General features: G+C 44.8%; 1 long non-coding RNA gene across 1 annotated transcript in view; it reads left to right on the top strand.

Moving 5' to 3' along the window:
- LOC114805754 overlaps positions 1 to 21,266 on the top strand; it is a 33,113-nt gene extending 11,847 nt beyond the window's left edge. The window contains exon 3 of the long non-coding RNA XR_003753777.2: positions 21,189 to 21,266. This is a non-coding gene — a long non-coding RNA (uncharacterized LOC114805754). The remainder of the gene's footprint in view (positions 1 to 21,188) is intronic.
- Positions 21,267 to 21,883: the final 617 nt, after the last annotated feature.

Raw genomic sequence — 21,883 nt, 5'->3', positions numbered from 1 at the left:
TTACCTTGGAATAATAATGCATAATAATAATAATAACTGTGATATTTGTTAAGTGCTTACTATGTGTCAAGCCCCAGGAAGTTCTAAGCCCCAGGAAGATATAGGATAATCAGGTAGGAAAGAGTCCCTATCCCACACAGGGCTCACAGTCTAGGTCTAATTTCTCCTTTAGTAACTGGGATGGGGGATGAAGAAAGAAAATTCCAACATGATGTGGCTGCTGGAAATCAATCAGTCATCAATCAATCAGTGGCATTTACCGAGTGCTTACTGTGTGCAGAGCTAAGCATTTGGAAGAATATGGTGCAACAGAGTTGGTAGGCAAAAATCCCTGCCCAGAATGAGCTAAGCACTTTGATTTAGCAAACTGGGAATCTCAGTTAAAGGAGTTAAATCTCAGCCCTACCCTCGGCAGACTTGGTCAAAGTTGGTCAGATGCAGCGCAGCCTAGTGGAAAGGGCATGGGCTTGAGAATCAGAGGACCTGGGTTCTAATCCCAGCTCCACCACTTGTCTGCTGGGTACCTTGGGTAAGTCACTTCACTTCTCTGGGCCTCAGTTACCTCACCTGAAAATGGGGTTAAGACCTATTAAGTCCTATGTGGGACAGGGTCTGTGTCCAACTTGATTAATTAGTATCTACTAATCATGCTAGTACGACTCCGGCACAAAGTAAGCACTTAACAAATACCAAAAAAAAAAAAAAAAGAAACTTAGGTAGCTCTCTCTCTGCTTTCCTTTCTGGAAACCAACCTCATCTTCCTCAGAGAAGAACTGTGATGCTTAATAAAATGAAATCCCCCTAAATGAGTAGTTTTAGTAATAGTAGTAGAAATGTTATTTATCAACCATCCTGCTTGTTGTGGGCAGGGAATGTGTCTGTTGATTGTTATATTGTACTCTCCCAAGTGCTCAATAAATACAATTGAATGAGTGAATGAATGAATCCACTGAGAGAAATGTGCTGTACAAAGCACTTGGGAAAGCACAGTAGTAGCACAAGACATGACTCCTGCCCACAAAGAGCTTATACTCTAATGTGGGAGAAAGAAATGTAATTATTTACAAATTACAGAATCAGGGTGTAATTGAGTGTATTTGAGCCAACTGCCTAATAATAATTATGGTACTTGTTAAATAAATACATCAGTGCTTGAGGTGTTGGGTTGATAATAGGGTGTTGGGAATTTACAGAATAGAAAGGACTGAATATTTAGTGTTCCAATTTTATTGTTTCTGGCAGCAGGTTTTGGGGATCATTTGTCCCTGGAAATTCTAAAAGGTTGAAAGTGGAGGTGTGTTTGGCAGCACAGATTTTGCATATTTTCAAAGTAATTTTTCTCAGTGCCCCACCCTCATCTGGGGTGGAGGAGAAGTTCCTGCTCTCAAATGCAAGACGACCTGATTCAAAAGGAAAACCCGTGGCATAGTGGATAGGAGTCAGAAGGACCTGGGTTCTCATCCCGACTCCGCCACACATCTGCTGTGTGACCTTGGGCAAATCACTTCATTTCTCTGTGCCTCAGTTCACTCTTCTTTAAAATGGATATTAAGACTGCAAACCCCATGAGGGACAGAGTATTCATGGATGTTAAACGAATAGGTACAGAAAGACCAAATATGGAACACAGAAGGCGTCAAACTGAATCCAACACTTTGAGAGGTTAGAGGCCATATTTATATTTAATAGGGCACTCCTCTTTTATATCTTTCAAATGTTCTAGCAAGAATCTATTAGCTCTGCAGAAGCAGTGTAGCTTAGTGGATAGAGCACCAGCCTGGGATTCAGAAGGACCTGGGTTCTAATTCTGGCTTTACCACTTGTCTGCTGTGTGACCTTAAGCAAGTCACTCCACTTCTTTGGGCCTCAATTACCTTATCTGTAAAATGGAGATGAAGCCTCTGAGCCCCATGTGGGACATGGGCTGTGTCCAACCTGATTAGCTTGTAACTACCCTAAGCACTCAGTACAGTGCCTGGCACATAGTAAGTACTTAATAAATACCATTATAAAAAATTGAAATTGGTTGTTGTTTTTAAAGATGATTTGGGGAGTGATTTAGACGCAAAGTTACAACATATGCCTATTTTGGTATTTGTTAAGCACTTACTATTGCCAAGCAAGCCTTAAGGTTTCAAACCCAGGTGAAGACAAACCTTTGAGCCTTCCAATTCCTTCCTATGCATATACAATTCTTTGAGGGCAAGGATCATATCTCTTAACCCCATTATACTCTCTCAACTTCTTAGAATTGGAGGTGATTACCCAGTGGGCATTCAGCGACTACTGGTTGATTAATACATAAGCCTCTTAATCTAATGGTCTTGGTCTAGGTTTGGAAGAGAAGAGACAGAGCCTCCAAGGTACACAGAAATGATGGATTTACTTTGACTTTGTTGATGACTTGTTGGACTCCCCTCTTCGCCATCGTGAGAGCTGAACACACAGCTTCCTCTCATGGTCTCACAAAAGACTCCCATTCCAAGAATAGGAGAATCTGCTCCTATACAGTTAGGTTTTATATATATATATATGTGTGTGTGTGTGTGTGTGTATATATATATATACACATAAAAGTATATCTACACACACGCATATATATATAATACATGTATTAGGTTTTATATATATATACATACATCTAGGATATACGGGAATGTCAAGCAACCTTTAAAATGTCCGAGAGGAGTTGCAGGGGTGCAAATGGGCCACAAAAGCCCAATGAAATGACAATGAGAACAACCAGTAGCTAAGACCACCCACTAGCGGTTTTATTGCTGTAACTAGGAATGAAGTTCTCCATGGGACCATTTACACTGAATGGCATTGTCATTTTTAGCACATGCTAAAGCAGCGATTGTGTCTGGAATTGTCTCTGACAACAGGAGCCAAGACTATTTATGGGGACCCTCCCCCTCCACCCATCCCCTCTACCCCTTCCTACCCCACCCAGACTCACATTCTTATGCCCTAGGCCATAGGTAGGAGGAAAGGGAAAAATTCGATAGGGCTTTCCCATGGCTTCTCTGCACTTAATTAACCCAGGAAGAAATATGCTCCATAAATACTGTGACTGGGCTGGTAGAATGGCAGTTTGGGGCCTCTAGAACGGCAGTTTCTCCCAGCAAAAGTTTGAGGTTGCTGCCTTCTGAAAAGCCTAATATTTCTTTTTTGGTGGTGCAGGTATGGTGAATTGGGAAAGTTGGGGTTTTTAAATGGTATTTGTTAAGCACTTACTAAGTGCCAGGCACTGTTCTAAGCACTGGGGTAGTTACAAGCTAATCAGATTGGGCACAGTCCCTGTCCCATATGAGGCTCGTAGTCTTGGTCCCCATTTTATAGACGGGGTAACTGAGGTCGTGAAAAGTGAAGGGACTCACCCAAGATCACACAGCAGTCAAGCAGCAGAATCAGGATTAGAACCCTGGTCCTTCTGATTCCCAGGCCCATGCTCTAACCACTAGAGCATTCGCAGGGGAGTCAGCTCACCAATTCAGGGACCACTTCCTCTACCTAGAAGATGTAAATTAAAAATTACTGCCTGCAAATTGTTGTGAATGCCTGGCTCAGATAATGAGAATTATAATGGTATTTCCTGGGAAAACCCTTCTCTATAGCAATAATAATAGTAATGACAATAATAATAATTGTGGTGTCTGTTAAACACTTACTCTCTGTCAAGTACAGTTCAAAGCCCTGGGATAGATACAAGGTCAGTTGCATCCCACCCACCATAGAGCTCACAGTCTGAGGAGGAGGGGGAATGTGTAGTGAATTCTCATTTTCAGATGAGGAATCTGAGACACAGAGAAGTTCAGTGGCTCACCCGAGGTCGCTCAACGGGCAAGTGGCAGAATCAGGATCAGGACCCTGGTCTTCTGGCTCCCAGGCCCATGCTCTTTCCACTAGGCCATGCTGCTTCTCTCCATTCACAACCTTCTCTCAGATGGAAGTTATGACAAGTAGATTTTGAGGGGTTATCTTCTCCCTGCAGTTACCCAGTGCAGATGGACCTGTCCTGCAGGGCAAAAACGTTCGTCTTTAGAGTCGTCCATGAGATTCTCTTGTCTGAGTTCCTTTTCTTGCCCTTTTGTTAGGATAATTAAGCCATAGATCAAACATGGATGAACAGAAAGGGAGGAAAGAGAGGAGCCCCCCCCCCACTTTTTTTGCTGATTTAGAAGTCAACCCAGCTCTAAACATGGGCCAAGGCAAGGGTGCTTGAATCAAGTAAGTTCACACGCATTCATCGTGCCCAGAGAGAGATCTTTCCTTGAAAGTTGAGTGCACCACTCAGCTGTGATTTTATTGCCCCATTCATTCATTCATTCATTCATTCACTGAATCATATTTATTAAGTGCTTATTATATGCAGAGCACTATATTAAGTGCAGTGATTCTATTTCTTATTTTTTTTAAATGGCATTTATTAAAACTTACTATGTGCCAAGCACTATTCTAAGCCCTGGGGTAGAAACAAGTTTAACTGGTTGGACACAGTCCCTGTCCCACATGGGGCTCAGTCTAAACTAGAGGGAGGAGATTTCATCTCCATTTTACAGATGAGGTAACTGAGGCATAGAGAAGTGAAGCAAGTTGCATCAGGTCACACAGCCAGCAATCGGCAGAGCAGGAATTAGAACCCGGGACCTCTGACTCCCAGGTCTGTGGTCTATTCACTAGGCCATACTGCTTCTCTCAGGCGGGGATGGTCCTGGGGAGTTGAAGACAGAACCCCAGAGCCCTTCAGGATGGGGAAACATCATCTGTTGTAGGCAGGCAAGGGGCTTGGGAGGAAGAGGATCCAAGAAGACCTTCTTCCGGCTTTGGAAAACGTATGCGTGGTTCCGCTTACATGTGGGACAGGGCCCATGTCTGACCTGATTAACCTGTATCCACCCCAGCGCTTAAAACAGTGCTTGTCACATTGCAAGTGCTTAACAAATACCATAAAAAAAGGATGCTTGCAGGAGGCAGGGTTTTCAGAAGGGCATCATGAACTATAGCATAAAGCCCGGGCCTGGGAGTCAGAAGGACCTGAGTTCTAATCTTGCCTCTGTCACTTGTCAGGTGTGTGACCTTGGGCAAGTCACTTCACTTCTCTGGGCCTCAGTTCCCTCATCAATAAAATGGGGATTAAAACTGTGAGCTCATGTGGGACATCCAATCTGCTTAGCTTGTTTCTACCCCAGTGCTTAGAACAGTGCCTGACACACAGTAAGTGCTTAACAAATACCAGAAAAAAATGGGGGCGGGCGCTGGAAGTGGTACCTGTTGGCTTTAACTTGGAAACTCTGGGCTTGCCGGTGACCTGGGATTAACTTGGCTGAACCAGCCCAAAGATTTGTGTTGGGGATGGTACTTATTGAGAACTTACTGGGTACAGAGCACTGTACCAAGGACTTGGGAGAGTACAAAATAGCAGAGTTGGTGGACACATTCCCTGGTTACAATGACCTTTCAGTCTAGGGTGGGAGGAGGCAGTCCTGCTCTCAAACATGGAAGAGAAAAAATGTTCTCCCCGCACCGGCCTCAGCCTGGGAAAGGATGCCCTTTCCAGAAGAACCTCCACTCCATCCTCAACTTTCAGGCAAGAGAATTAAGACACATTTTTGGTTGTTATCATTGTTATCATCATCGTTATTATTATTATTAGAGATAGCATTCTGATTTGACATTTGCTAGGTGCCAAAATGCATTAAGTGCTGAGAAGAAAATAGAGTTCCCGCCGAGTAGCTGCATAACACAATTAGACAGACACTTTGGAGCCAGGCAGAGTTGGGGAAGAGACAGAGAATGGGGAGCCAACATGTGGAGAGGAGAGAGCTGAATTGGGTGGGGGCCCAGTGTTAAGTCCATTGGGGTTATCCTTAGGGGTCACCGGAGGGGTGAGAAACAGCCTCCCTAAATACCTCTGTTCTTGTTTCCAAGAACGGCCCGGGGTTTTTCACATCCCATTGAAAACCCAGAATCCCAGAGAGCCAGTGTGCAGGCTTTGCTCTGGAAACACTTCCAGCTGGGACCTCTTCTTCCTCAAGGGAACATTCGCATGGGTGGAAAAGAGGAGAAGGAGGCCGATTATGGATGTGACCCAATGGTACAGGGCCAGGGGGGAGGGGCGCCCAGCTTCTCGGACTTTACGTGGGCTGGGGGAGGTGGCTGGGGTGGGACAGGGAATCAACCGATTGTATTAACTGAGCTCTTATTATGTGAAGAGAGCATTGTACTAAGCGCTGGGGAGAGCACAGGAAAGTGGCTGACAGTCTGGTGACTTTACTCGGGAAAAGCTACCCCCGGGCATCTCCCAAGATGTTATTATTTATTGAGCACCTCCTGAGGGCAGTACACTTCACTGAGCACTTGGGAGGTTTGTTCATTCTATTGAATTTATTGAGCACTTGCTGTACGCAAAGCACTGTACTAAGCACATGGGAGACTACAATATAATAATAATAATGATGATGGTATTTGTTAAGTCCTTACCATGTGCCAGACACTGTACTAAGAGCTGTAGGACATACAAGCAAATCAGGTTGGACACAGTCCCTTTCCCTGTGTCCCTGGGGCTCACAGTCTCAATCCCCGTTTTATAGATGAGGCAACTAAGGCAGAGAGAAATGAAGTGACTTGCTCAAGGTCACACAGCAGACACGTGGCTGCCAAGATTAGAACCCATGACCTTCTGACTCCCAGGCTTATGCTCTATTCACTGTGCCATGCTGCTTCTCACTGTACTTTGTTATACTGTGTCCAAAGCACTGTACTAAAGGATTGGGAAGTACACTGTATAAACAGACACATTCCCTGCCCACAGCGAGTTTCTAGTGCGAGTTCCTCATGGAAGGGAACGTGCCTACAAACTCTATTATACTCTCTCAAGTGCTTAGCACAGTGCTGTTCACACAGGTAGTGCTCAATTAATACCACTGACTGATTAATTTTTCTATTGTGTGTTCTTTTGCACTCTCTGAACTGTAAGTTCCGTATGGGCAAGTAAGGTGTCTGCTAATTCTGTTGTATTGTACTCTCCCAATTGCTTAGTACGGTGATCTGCACATAGTAAGCGCTCAATAAATACCAATGCCCGATTGATTACTATAGAGGTCTGCAAACAGAAGGGGCTCAATAAATACTGACACTGATTTAAAACTTTCATCACCTCAGAAGAGGAAACAGTTATTCATCCTAGCATTTTGTTGTTTTCTTTTGAAGCGTTTAGGTATATCTTCTTTTGAAGGAAAAAAAATCCCTGATATGAATAAACACTCACCTTTCACACTGTAGAGTTTATCCCAAAGTTCAAGTTGGTCTCCCCATGATTAGATGTTGGTCTCCCCATGATTGGATCTTTCACTTCCCTAAGGAGTAACAAAACACCTGCTCCTTGGACCTAAGGTTGCTGAATACTGATGCCATTTGCTCTCTCTGTTCCTCAGTATCTCTGCCTGCACATTGACATTGAAGAGTTCTTCCGTTTTAAAATTTATTTTTAAGGTATTTGTTAACTGCTTACTATGGGCCAGACACTGTACTAAGTGTGGGGGTAGATCCAACATAATCAGGTTGGACACAGTCCCTGTCCTTCTTAGGGCTCACAGTCTTAATCCCCATTTTCCAGATGAGATAACTGAGGCCTAGAGATGTGAAGGGACTTTGCCAGTGCTGCTTCTCCTGTCTTCTTCAGAGGAATGGTGAAAGACAAAATGAGAGAATGCCGTAAGAGAGAACTACTAAAAACACTTAAAGAGCTCATCAACTACACCCAACTACTTGTCAGGATGAGTGAAAAATTGAGGTTGATGAGTAAGTAATCCCTTGGGTAATTACCAAATACAGCTCAGTCAGTAAGTATCGAGACAGACATCCAAGCAAACTAAAACAAACAAACAAGGTATAAGTCAAAGACAGCACACCCGGGCTAAATCATCTGACAAGTAGCGGTTTCATTTGACTGGTGAACCCAGTCAATATTTGTTGAATCAAGAGGATTTGTACATAGACCTTTCCTGTTGTGACTAGGAGCTTTTTATTTCCAATAATTCAAAAGGGAAGAACACCCTCTTCCTTTGTCTTGAGCTCCAGGGTTTATACGGGTTGAAGAGTAATGCACAGTACTAGGCCTTGCGATCAGTCGATCAATCGATGGTAATTATTAAGCCCTTACTGTGTGCAGAGTACTGTACTGAGCGCTCGGGAGCCCATAGGAGCTTACGGTATACCTTCTCATCATCAGTGGTATTTACTGAGTATATACATATATATCTGTTTTTTATTTATTTATATTAATGTCTGTTTCCCCCTCTAGACTGTGAGCTCGCTGTGGGCAGGGAAAGTGTCTGTTTATTGTTGTATTCTATGCTCCCAAGTGCTTAATAAGCACTCAGTAAATACGACTGAATGAATGAATGGATTTAATAATCAATCAATCATTTATAAGCATTGTATTAAGTGTTCAGGAGGGTACAATATAACAGAGTCGGTAGACCAGTTCCCTGCCCAATACATACCACTGCTGCTAATATTACCGCTATTACTAGTAGTAGTCAGTTGAGTGAATTTTGGGGAAAGAAGAAATTTCAGTTTGGAGTAAGATCTCTGTTAGAGATTCCTTCCTGATCACTGAGTGACTTGCTCAAAGTCACCCAGAAGACAAGTGGCAGAGCTGGGATTAGAACTCAGATCCTTCTGCCCCCAGGCCCAGGCTCTATCCACTAGGCCACGCTGCTTCTCATTTCATTTCCCTTTAGCGAATGCTCATCTTTCAAAGGGTAGAGGGAGCTTTCTGCTCACCAACGGTCCACTTGCATTCTCCAGCTTCCCATTGCTGCAGTGGGGAGTCAGGCAGCAGGCGAACCCCAAACTCTTTAAGACCCATTTATCGTGGCCAAAGTTTTTCTTTCTTCCCACAACTGCTTGTTTTCATGAAAAAGGCTCCAGCCTGTGTCTTATGAGTCAGCCTTTCCCATGTTCATCACAGGAAGCATATTATGATCAGAAAATTCTATCGCCCGTTATCAACCAAATAATACCCTCCATGCCGAACACAGGCACAGAAACAATGACTCATGTAGGAGACTGGAGTCACATGCCCATCTGAGCTAGGCTGAAGCTGAATTACCCTCGAACAGAAAATCCCAGGATTAGTGGGGGTGAGATGGGATGGGGGGAATGGAGTGGGGTGGAATAGGAAGGGGAGAGGTGGTATGGTGTGTGGTGGAGCAGGAAGAGGGAAGGTAAGCGCTCAATAAATACTGCTGATTGATCCAGCCACCCAACCCAGGATTCTCTCTCAGACAGTGGCCATAGAGATCGCGTGAAAACAGAGTGATAGTTAATCCCTCGTAAGATCCATTCTCCTACTTAAGGATGTGCCATGTAGTATCCCCGATATTTCTTTTTTATAACCTACTATGGACCTATCCAAATTTTTCTTGAACTTAAAGGAAGTTGCGGAGCATAACGGGCAAGGATATCTTGGGTCGATGGGTTTGGAAAACGGAAATCAGAATGGTCAGCAATCACTTATTCATTTGATGGTATTTATTGAGCACCTAAGTAATTACGCTATTTAAGTTCTTACTATGTGCAAGCACACTGTGGTAGTTACCAGATAATCAGGTTAGAGATAGCTGCTCTCCCTCATGGGGCTCAGTTAAAGTAGGAGGGAGAAAAGGTATTGAATCCCCATTTCATAGATAAGAAAACTAAGGCCCAGGGAAATTAAGTGACTCGTCTAAGGTCTCACAGCAAGTGCGTAGCAGAGCTGGGATTAGAACTCAAATCCTTTGGCTTCTCCACATCGATTACTGAAGGTGAAGTTACATTCTAAGTGATTAGAAAAGTAGAATTTAAGTGAGACATGGGATCTCTGTCCTCCAAGAACTTACCCTCTAAAGTTGCAGCTGTCCTCCTGCTTTGTACCTTCCTCATTTGTTAGTTCTCTGTCTATTTTTTCCAGCTAATTTCTTCATGAGTTTCAGATCTTTTCCTGAAGTAGTCTCCTGCTGTTGGTTGGAAAACAATTAACACCAGAAAAAGGAATTTCTGCAGATATTTTGGACTCCCCAAGCAATAGGCTATGCATAATGTAGCTCTCTGAAATGGATGAAACTGCGTTCTCCGTCAGATTCAGTACATGTCCTCTTCCCAACCTCCACTTCTTTTTTTTGCCAATATAAATATTTCTGAATTTTCTTCGCAAACCTTCTTAAATCGGCATTGTCTCCCTCGGCCCACCCTTGCAGAACACAGGCAGTTATGCCCATTCTGAGAATGTTCTTGTCTGCTGTTCCAGGTTGACATTGCCATAATTAGGCCCTGGTTCCAATCAGTATAAAAATCGGGGTGGCAGAGAATTGTTACTTGAGAAATGGCTGGCTGCGTAGGACTATGCAGAAGTAGTGTTGCCTAATGGATAAAGCATGGGTCTGGGAGTCAGAAGGACCTGGGTTGTAATCTTGGCTCCACCAGTTGTCTGACCTTGGGCAAGTCACTTTACTTTTCTGTGCCTCGGTTACCTCATCTGTAAAATGGGGATAAGGAATGTGAGCCCCAAGTGGAAAAGGGACTGTGTCCAATCTTGTATCTACCCCAGCACTTAGTAAAGTGCCAGGAAGATAGTAAACACTTAACAAATACCATTTAAAAAAAGAGAAAACCAACTACTATTGTAGGGGAGAGATCCCCGGGCCATAGTAGACCACAGCCTGACCACATGGATCTGGCCAGCGATGCAGCACTGTTTGGGGAAATGAGATGGGCGCTCTCGGGGCCAACTTCAGGCATTTGGATGCAGTAAGGTTGGGGGAAGAATGCCACCTCAAAGTCCGGGGAGCTGCTTAAGTCACACGGGTGGACAGGGGATTGTAGTGATGTTTCTCAGAAATCCACCTTCATACCAAGACCTAATTCATTCATTAATTCATTCATTCATTCAATTAATTGTATTTATTGAGCGCTTACTGTGTGCAGAGCACTGTACTAAGCGCTTGGAAAGTACAATTTGGCAACAGAGAGAGACACTCCCTACCCAACAGCAGGCTAACAGTCTAGAAGGGGGGAGACAGACAACAAAACAAAACAAGTAGACAGGCAGCAACTGGCATCAAAATAGATAAATAGTGCCTTTCTCCAGGAGGAACCCCGCCCACCCCCAGATTGGTTGCCTTCCCTCTCAGGACCCCATGCACGACGGTGCCCTCCACCACCGACGACACGTCCACGAAGCGGCTGCTTCACTCTCTCACCAGCTGAAGCCTGGGGATTCTTCTACACAGTTCACCCCCTGAGGACTAGTAACCCAGCACAGAGTCCCACCTCAGTCCTTCAGAGATCGGCCCTGGAACTTTTCCCTGGGGCTTTGGGAGACCATCAGTCTTCCCTGAGGAATGTGGGACTTTGCAGTGAGTAGCTGAGCCCCAGCTACAGTCAGTATTTTATAGAAGCGTGCGTGTGTGCATGAATCCTTGTGGCCACACGTGGACCACAAGACCACAGACCAAGCTGCTCTTCACTCTTTAGCTTCCTCCATCTGACCTAGTTAATCAGGAGAGGTTCATTTTTCAGAGGCCAAGAAATGCCCTGGTACCTGGATTTACAAGTGTCTCCCTGCTTGGGTTTCTGGTTGTTGCTGTTGTTAATGGCATTTGTTAAGTGCTCGCTATGTGCCAAGCACTGTTCTAAACCCTGGGGTAAACACGAGGTAATAGGGTGGGACACAGTCCCTTTCCCACATGGGGCTCGCAGTCTTAATCCCAATTTTACAGATGAGGGAATTGAGGCACAGAGAGGTGAAGTGGCTTGCCCAAGGTCACACAGCAGACAAGAGGTGGAACTGGGATTAGGACCCAGGTCCTCTGACTCCCAGGCCTGTGCTCTATTAAGTAGGCCACGCTACTTCTCCAAGCAGACACCCAAAAGTCCCCGTTTAATTCCTTCATTTGGCTTCTTTGCCCTCCTTCCCCCACCTCCCTCTCCTTTCTCTGAAGCTGCAAATCCCCCCTTTCCATTAAAGCCAAGCCTCAAATATATCGATAAATGAAACGTGGGCCATAGCTCCCACGCGGAGAGAAAATAAAGTGAATTTGGAGGCTGCTTCTTGTTGGAACCCTGGCAAATCTAAAATAGGAATCCTAAGTGCCATTTGTCTGGAAGAGCGAGTCGTGGGGAGGCAGATGTTTCTCTCATTATCCTCGCAAAGAAGCTGCGAGGTCTAGTGGAAAAAGCCTGAGCCTGGGAGTCGGAAGACCTGGGTTCTAATCCCCACTCTGCCACTTGCCTGTGTGACCACCCCTGCGTTGGATCTCTCCCAAGTGGCCCGGATTGATTGACCGACTGGCTGAAGTGGCCGAGTGCTGCTATCGGAGCACTGGAGACGCTGCTTAGCCTAGTGGATGAGGCCTGGGCCTAGAGTCAAAAGGATCTAATCGTAGCTCCGCCACATGTCTACTGTAAGACTTTGGGCAACTCACTTCACTTCTCCAGGCCTCAGTTCCCTGCAAAATGGGGATTAAGACTGAGACCCCTGGGCAGGAAAGGGACTGTGTCCAACCTGATTACCTTCTATCTATCCCATGGCTTAGTACAGTGCCTGGCACGTAGTTAACGCTGAAAAGATACCCTAGAAAAACAGGGGGTAGAGCATGGGGCTAGGAGAAAGGAGGCCTACCTATTAGCCCGTTTAGCCTTGTCCCAAGAGACAAGGACTGTATTTAATTCCCACCTGTATATTCTCTTCCAGCACTTAGTACAGTGCTCTGCACACAGTAAGTGCTTAACAGATACTACTGCTTCTACTGTTACTAACCCTGGCACCGCCACCAGCCTCTGGGCAAGTTGCCTACCCTCGCTAGGCCTCAGTTTCCCCATCTGAAAAATAGGGATGCAATACCTGCCATCTCTCTCTCTTTTACACTGTGGGACTGGGTCTGTTATGATGATCTTGAAATAAGTGTTTAATAAATACCACAGTGAATCGTTATTACCCCCCTCGAGGATATCCACATCAACGGATATCCTCGACGGAAGCGATGTGGTCCAGTGGATAGAGAAAGGACCCGGGAGTCGGAAGGACCTGGGTTCTAATCTCAGCTCTGCCACTTGTCTGCCGTGGGACTTTGGGCAAATCACTTCACTTCTCTGCACTTCAGTTACCTCATCTACAAAATGGGGATTCAGACTGTGAGCCCCTGTGGGACATGGATTGTGTCCAACCTGATTACCATCATCTACTCCAGTGCTTAGAACAGTGCCTGGCACATGGTAAGAGCTTAACAAATGCCATTAAAAAAAAGCGGCTCGGTTGCTCCTAAACCTTGCTTATTAGAGGCACTGGGGGCCTGTTTCTGAGCTGCAGGCAGGGTAGGGAAGTGCTTCATTCCTGAGAAGGTTGGACAGGATTTCCTGCAATGGGTCAAGAAAACAGACTTCCCCATTGTCCTAGTTTCAATCAGCGAAAGTCCTTGTGCTCCTCAGAGGGTCCTTGTGTTCACTGCCATGGTAACTAAGGAAGAGGCAGGTTGAGGTGTGTGTGTGTGTGTGTTGTGTGCATGTGTGTGTGTGTGTGTGTGTGTGTAACCGCTGCTCGTCACCTTCACCCAAGAAGTCAGCAAAAAGACGTGTTCCAGAAGCCAGCCCCCCACCCAGCCCCCACACCTCCGCTCCCCTTCATTTGGCAAAATGGAAAAACAGTAGCAGCCCGAGCCTGACTTGCACTCAGGATAAACAAAATAGCAGAGAGATTCCTCAGCCGCCACACCAAAAGTGCTGACTTGAGCTCACACCAACGAGGTCTAGGGAACATTTTATTGAAAAATTCAGCTTACAGGGTAAACATCTTAAAGTGTGGGAGGGATGGAGTGATTCTGATGAGACCAACAAATGACCTGGGAATAAGACAGAAAGTTCCCAGGGGACTCTGGGGGACGAGGATGATGGAGAGTCAGCTGAGAGATTGGTTGTTTCGACTGAGAACCCAGTCCTGAGTTTTTGTACAGCATCCAGCGTTCCGGCGGTGGTTAGAGAGTCGAAAGGTCATGGCAATGTGAATGTGATAGCTTGTCCCTTCCTTCTTCCCTACCAACCCTTCCTTCTTTTCTTCCCTTCTCCCTCTCTCTCTCGGTTCCTCCCTTTCTTTCTCTCTCCCTTTCTCTTTCTTTTCCCCTTCCTCTCCCCCTTCTCCTTCCCTCCCGCCCTCTATCCCATCTTTATTTTTCCCTTCTTCTCCTTTCTTCACTTACTTTCTCTCTCTTTCTCTTCTTTCTTCCTTCCCTCTCTTTTTCTCTCTCTCCCTCCCTTACTACCCCTCCCCACTTTCCTTCTTCTTCCCTCTTTCCTTCCCTCCTTCCCTTATTCCTTTCTTTCCTCCCCGACTCCCGTACCTTCTCTCTCATATCCTGTGCTCTGCTAGATCACTCCCCGGATCTTGTTTCCCGCCTTGAAATCCCTCATCAGATGGATTTCCAATCTTGAAAAAGCATAGCTTTGGGAGCTCTCTTTCCCCACTGTGAGCGATTGCTATTGTGCTACATTATTAAAGATGAACTTGCCGCTTTCTGGACATCTGAGTGCAATGGGGACCTTTCCGGAGTTCTGTCACAAGTCTTTAATAAAATGGAGCATCTAATTTTAAATAATCTAAAAGCAGATCCGTGAGCATTCGAATGTCAGGCGTTCTAGCGTTGCGAGTTAAATGACACTCAGACCCGATTGCAGCCATGGGAAGCTTCTCCTCCTTCATCCTGGATGGCAAACGGCTGGAATTTTTTTCACCAGCGGGGGCTGTGTTTCCTTCCCTCATTCCCCTTGGCTCCCCCAATTCTTGCTTCCACCCTCCTATCCTGCTATTGACTCTTCAACTCTAAGCTGACTCCCCCAAGCCCTGCTGATTCCCTTCCCCACCCCCAGATTCTCCTACCTATTAGCACTGAGGCAGCTGGCTCTATTCATTTCTTCAAGAGCTTCACAGATGTTCCAGCCTCCCTGGGCTCTGGTGGATTGAGTGTTTGCCTCCAGTTGCTGGGAGTCAGGGGACTATTTAGAGCCACGAAATGGGCAGAAGGGAGGGCATCCGCCCTTAGGCCTTCGGTAGGGTTCGACCTAGCTCCCACCTTCAAACCCATTTCAGAAACAAGGATGAGGCAGACCCAGGAAATAAGCCTGGGGGTTGCGGGGAGGTAGGTTTGAGATGCAAAAATTCTGTTTGCCACTGCTGGGAGTCGGAAGGACCTGGGTTTTACTCCTGGCTCCATTACTTGTCTTCTGTGTGTTCTTGGGCAAGTCACTTAACTTCTCTGTTACCTCATCTGTAAAACAGAGATTAAGACTGTGAGCCTCATGTGGGACAGGGACTGTGTCCAACCTGATTAGTTAGTACAGTGCCTGGCATGTAGTAAGTGCTTAACAAATACCATAAAAAGGTGAGCATGAGGTGGGAGAGTGGAAACAGGATTAAGTGACTGAAATGAGAGGACTCCGTTGGGATTGCGGGAGGTCTAACAAGAAGTGGGAGGAAGTCTTTGGGGGTGGGGCAGTCGGGGGGCTTAGAAGAGTGCTATTGATGCCTGTTTACTTGTTTTGATCTCTGTCCCTTCCTTCTAGACTATAAGCCCACTGTGGGCAGGGATTGTCTCTCTTTATTGCTGAATTGTACTTTCCCAGTGGTTAGTACAGTACTCTGCATACAGTACATGCTCCATAAATATGATCTAATGAAGGAATGAATGAAAGAAAAGGAGAGAGATTAACTCTGCAGTTTCCCCCAGGGCACACATCAGTCCCAAAACACCCCCCAGGAATCCCTCCAGAGAACATACCTTTTTTTTTAAAAAAAAATAATGGTATCTAAGTGCTTACTCTGTGCCTCGCCTTATTCTAAGTGCTGGAGCAGAAACAAGGTGATCAGGTTGGACACAGTCCATGCCCCTTTAGGGCCTCACAGTCTTAATCCCCATTTTACAGATGAGAATGCCCAAAAAACAACATATGGATTTGGGAGCAAATTAAACCAAAGTGGTCCTTGGAAGGCCAAATGACTTAGATTAGCATATTTTGGATACATAATCAGGATGACTAATTCTCTGGAGAAGACACTATTGCTAGGAAAAGTCCAGGGAAAACGTGGAAGAGGTAGACTGGCAGCTAGATGGATAGAGACCATAATAACGATAACAGAAGAACCATTAGAAAGGTTGCGGATTATGGCAGAGGACAGGACTTTCTGGAGGAATTACATCCATAGAGACATTATGAATAATAATGTTGGTATTTGTTAAGCGCTTACTATGTGCAGAGCACTGTTCTAAGCGCTGGGGGAGATACAGGGTCATCAGGTTGTCCCTCGCGAGGCTCACGATCTTCATCCCTATTTTACAGATGAGGTAACTGAGGCACAGAGAAGTGAAGTGACTTGCCCATAGTCACCCAGCTGACGAGTGGCGGAGCCGGGATTAGAACCCATGACCTCTGACTCCCAAGCCCGGTCTCTTTCCACTGAGCCACGCTGCTTCTCTGAATGCTTCTCATGAATCGGAAACGACTCGATGGCACTTAATAGTAATAATAAACTGAGGCACAGAAAAGTGAATTGATTTACCCAAGGTCACACAGCAGACAAATGAGAGTTGGAATTAGAACTCAGGTCCTTCTGACCTCGAGCTCTAGCCATTGGACCACTCTGCTTCCCATGCTGCTTACCTGAGACCTGGCACCCCCTAGTGGATACTGTGGAACTGATTTTAATTTGCCCCTTCCTCCAACCTCTAATTCAGACTGGTCAGTGTCCATCTGCTGCAGCAGGTTGGTGTTTCTAACAATTAATCGATCAGTTGCATTTGTTGTGTGCTTACTGTGTACTAAGCGTTTGGGAGAGTACAATATAACAGTCGGTAGACACGTTCTCTGCCCGCAACGAGCTTACATCTATTTAAACTGGATTTTCCGAGCTTGTAACCGACCTTCACGGCTGGGGTTTTCTGTGTGGCAATTTCATACTTGGAAGTAGGCCTCTCACCTCCAAATTCCCTGAATTTCCTTTCCCTGAACAGACGGAGGGAACCAGGGGGCTGGGAAGCCTTGCGGTTTGCTCCCAGGACTACTTGATTTGGATTCCATTTAGTGGGAACTAGGCAAACAGGGCGGTGGGAACGGTAAGGTTTGTGGCAAGACTGAAAACCCGTGGAGAGTTTAGAGCAAGTGTTCCCAGGGAGGGGGGAGAAAGGACATGTTTTTTTTAGCCATTTTACCCTTTTCCCAGTGCTTCTGCTCATCTCTTTCCGACGGTTTACGTGGCAAGTTTTTGTTTTAAAATGAAGAAAAAGAAACAGACTTTAGGTGTCAGGACTTTAAAGGGCGAGACAACAGCTGGGTGCCTGCTACCAGGTCAGCTGAAGAAAAAAAACGAATCAAAGCAGCTGCCATACTGTCACTGAGGAGCCTTCTGAAAGAGTCTTCTTCTACTTCTCTTCCTAACCAAGAAATAAAGTCAAAAGAAAGATGCTTAGGTTGAATACAGACTGGGATTGGTTCTCTGAATGCCAGTCTTATCCTGAGTTCTGTTCAGCTCTCATGAGGAGCAGCGAGGCCTAGTGAAAAGAACATGAGCTTGGAGTCGGAGGACCTGGGTTCTAATCTCTGCTCAGTTACCTGCTGGGGACCTCGGGCGAGTCGCTTAATTTCTTTGGGCCTCAGCTTCTCTATCTGTAAAATGGGAATACAATGTATGTTCTTACTCCTACTTAGATTATGAGCCCCTAGGGACAGTGACTGTGTTTGATCTGATTGACTTGTATCTACCCCAGTGCTTGGAACAGTGCTTGGTATGTAGTAAATACTTAATATATATATATTTAATAATGACAATAATAATAACTGTCCCTACTACACCAGCCTTTGGAAAAGTCTGAAGCCTGAGGTTATGTCTTTAAGCCAAGGAAAAAAAAAAAAAGCTTTTGCAGGAATTAAGCTGCTGTTTCTGAGCATCAGTGGACAGTGCCTTAAAGTCCAAACTGGATCTCCAGGACAAATAGTCTCATAAATCAAATGGACTCAATTCTGAGCAAACATTTCTACTGTAATACTTATCTCCTATTATTCTAGACATTCAAAATAGTATACTCCGGGGTTTTGGGGGTTTTTTTGAGATATGTTGAACACTATGTGCAAGCACTGTACTAGCTGCTGAGATAGATACAAGCTAATCACGTTGGGGCTCATAGTCTTAATCCTCATTTTACAGATAAGGTAACTGAGGCATCGAGAAGTGAAGTTACTTGCCCAAGGTCACCCAGCAGACAAGTGGCAGAGTCGGGATTAGAACCCAGGTCCTCTGGCTCCCAAGCCCACACTTTCTCTACCGGACCATGCTGCTTCCCTTTGCTGGCTCCCACTTTGAAATCCTTTGGAAATGCTGGATTCATCATCCCCAAGGCTGCCTCAACTAGGTCTGATCTACAGGTTTAGGTTTTTTTTCAGAAGACAGGATAACACAGTTAATTTAGAGTGAAACAGACTGCAAGTTTCCCCTGCTAGACTGTAAGCTTCTTAAGGGCAGGGATCTGTGTACTAATTCTATTATGCTTTTCCAAATGCTGAATACAGTGTCCTCCATCCAGTAGGCTCCATAATCAATTTTATTGATTGATTAACTGTTGGGAGAATTTTCTGTACCGAGTCCTTAACTTTTCAAAGGACACAGGCTCCGGCCAAAGAAGGCACATGACAACCCTCGGAAAAATCTCAACACTCTGTGGAGAGACTCATGCGTGGAGGGCTTAGTTCAGTACTCTGCACACAGGAAGCGCTCTATAAATGCCATTGATTAATCGATTGAGTGGCCCCACCCACACCCTCCTGTGGCCAATGAGAGAGCCTCATCCAAAGAGGTAAAAGATCCCAGGAAAAGCAATGAGCTTGGTCGGCCGGTGTCAAAGACACTTCATCTCGTCCTTTGTTTCTCGAACAATGGCTGTCTTGAAAGAATTATCGAGCCACTTGGGTTCTAGGAGGCTACATGTTGGGTCATGAGAGTACAAAGCATTCCAATGAATGGGAAAAAGCACATTTTAATATTTCCCTTTAGGGTTAAGGCCATTTAGATAACGACCTACTTCACATTTTATTTTCCTTTATTAATTTCGGGGGACATCTGAATTAACACAGGATCATTAATTTATGATCCAGAGACTCTTTTCCTTTTCCAACTTCTCTGATCAAAGGGAATTAGTCCAAAAGAAAATGTTTGATCAAGACTTTTCCCACCGATATGAAAGGTGGTCTCTGAATAGCTTTAATATTATTGATGTTTCAGGTGGCTATTTATCAAGACGTAAACCTGCTAACAAAATGAGGGTCATAACTAGAGGCCAATTTTTTTATATTATTTCTTAGACATTTGTTACCAAAGCATATTGGTATCCCTTCTGATGTCTGAATGAAATCAAAGAAATTAATTTTTGTGGGACCAAACCACCCGATTCTTAAAATTAAAATCATGGCCTCTTCTAGGGAGTATCTGAAAAGGTTACTGACATCTTAACAAATTTTTGAAGGTAGCCATTCAGAATGAAATTTCAGGTGCTATGTAGTCTCATTGGGATCCAGACTTAGTATTTATACAGGTACAAACTACAGATCCTTTTTAAAATATACGTGATTTTGATTCTGGGATTAGTAATTATTTTACTCTGGCCCATAGTAGAGGATATTGATTTTATTTATTCATTTGTCCATTTTATTTTCTACTCTCCCAAGTGCTTAGTTCAGTGCTCGACACATGGTAAGAGATCAATAAATATGATTGATTAAATGAGTGATTGAATAAATACCATTGAGTATATAGTCTACAAAAGATTATAATGAACACTCATTCTTCTCATAACATATGATATATCTATTCACTCTGGACAGGGTATAGTTGGAAACTGTTCTCTAAGGGTCTCCAGTTTTGGGAATGGTCTTTCAGTAATGCATGTCTGTCTGGGTAGATAGCCATGGGATGGTGATCTAGGTGTATAACTTATAGTGTTAGTTTCCTTTAACGTGCCGTCACAAGAACACAGCCCTTGTGTTTTAGGAGAGCTGAGAGTATTTGAAAATTACCATCCGGTGTACTAGTAGGAAAGCAGCATAGCCTAGTGGACAGAGCCTGGGGCTCAGAAGACCTGGATTCTAATCCCTGCTCTACCACTTTCCTGCTGGGAGTCATTGGGTAAGTTACTTAACTCCTCTGTGCCCCATTTCCTCATCTGCAAAATGGGGGTGGTCAGTTCCTGGTCTCCCTCCTACCTGGACTGTGAGGGACAGGGACTGTGTCCAACCTGATTATCTTGTCTGTAGCTCAGGGCTTAGGACAGTGCTTGGGACATAGCAATCATCATGCCCACATGCTGAACGTAAAATGCTGTACATTTTTGTTTCTCAGATAAGATTCAGTGAGCCTGCAAATCTACCAGAATTTATTTTTATGTTGGGAGTGTGGGACAGATTTCCTTTTGATGTTCAACTGTTTTCAACAGACAGTTATGTGGAGTCCCTATGTTCAAACTCCGCCCTTGATGATAAACACACTCGACATTACAATAAGAATTCATGTCTAACATGTGCAGCACATATTTTTATTCCTTTTTATTTATCTACATGTATTTTGGACAGATTATTGTTTTTATATATTCCACAGGTGTTTTCTTTTACTCAATTTGTTTGCCCACTGACTCCAGTGTTCAATAGAGGAAATCATCCTTTCTGGAGTTTTCTGAGAAATGGTTACTGATGCCACCTCAAGCATAAAGAGTCTTTTCTGAAGTGGAAATATGCCACGTTTCTGCCCTGTCCTTTGCCACCCAGTTGAAGAAAGCCATAGAGGAGGTGCATAAGTTTTCGAGAAAAAAAACAAGGAGACGGCCACCAGCTGTTGTTAATAAAACTTCAGATCCCACATGGGTGGATTTCTCCTCATCCTTCTAATCTCTACTGTGTTGGCAGCAATCGGAGAACAGGATAAGGGAGGGGGGTGCTTCTCTTTTATGTAGGGCATCAGAGACCAAAGAGGGGAGAAGTATCTCTACTCTCCCTGACAATTTCAACAGCCACACGCTTGCTCTCTGGTCTTCAGGTGGAGACGGGGGAGAAATGATTTAAAGAATTGGATCCGCCACCCAGTTTCATGGCCTGAAAGTAATCCCTTTGCTTTTCAGAAAGAACATCTGCGGAGAATTGTGGGGAGTCAGAGAGATGAGGGGCAGGGAATGTATCCACCAACTCTGTTTTCTCTACACCTGGTAAGTGCTCCAGAAGTACAACCGATTGATTCTCTGCCTCTGAGATGGCCTGGTGGAGACGCCTTGGTGGACATTAATAACAATAATCGTGGCATTTGCTGTGTGCTTACTATGTCCCAAGCACTGTATTAAGCGCTGGGGCAGATACAAGGTAATCAATTCCCACATGGGGCTCACAGTCCAAGTTGGAGGGAGACTAGGTATTGAATCCCCATTTTGCAGAGGGAACTGAGGCACTGGGAAGTGAAGTGACTTGCCCAGGGTCATACAGCAGTTAAGAGACAGAGCTGGGATTAGAACCCAGGCCCTCAGATTCCCAGGCTTGGGCTCTTTCCACTAGGCCTCGCTGCTTCTCAGTCTAGTTTACATGCTAGAATCTTTCAGGAAGCATTCCGTTTGAGCTCTAAGATCTGTGTGGCATCATGGCAATATCCCTGTTGCTTCCCTTCCTATTTTAGGAATAGTAATAATAATGATAAAAAAGATAATAATATTAAAAACCAGCAACTCTTCCCCCTCTAGACTGTAATGTCACTGTGGGCGGGGAATGAGCCTTCCATTCAGAGAATCAGTGTGGCTTAATGGATAGAGCTCGGGCCTGGGCGTCAGCA

The sequence above is a fragment of the Ornithorhynchus anatinus genome, chromosome 19, assembly GCF_004115215.2.
Source record: "Ornithorhynchus anatinus isolate Pmale09 chromosome 19, mOrnAna1.pri.v4, whole genome shotgun sequence".
NCBI classification, from domain to species: Eukaryota; Metazoa; Chordata; class Mammalia; order Monotremata; family Ornithorhynchidae; genus Ornithorhynchus; species Ornithorhynchus anatinus.
The sequence above is the reverse complement of the archived record's forward strand: the minus strand, read 5'-3'. Positions and strand labels throughout refer to the sequence as shown.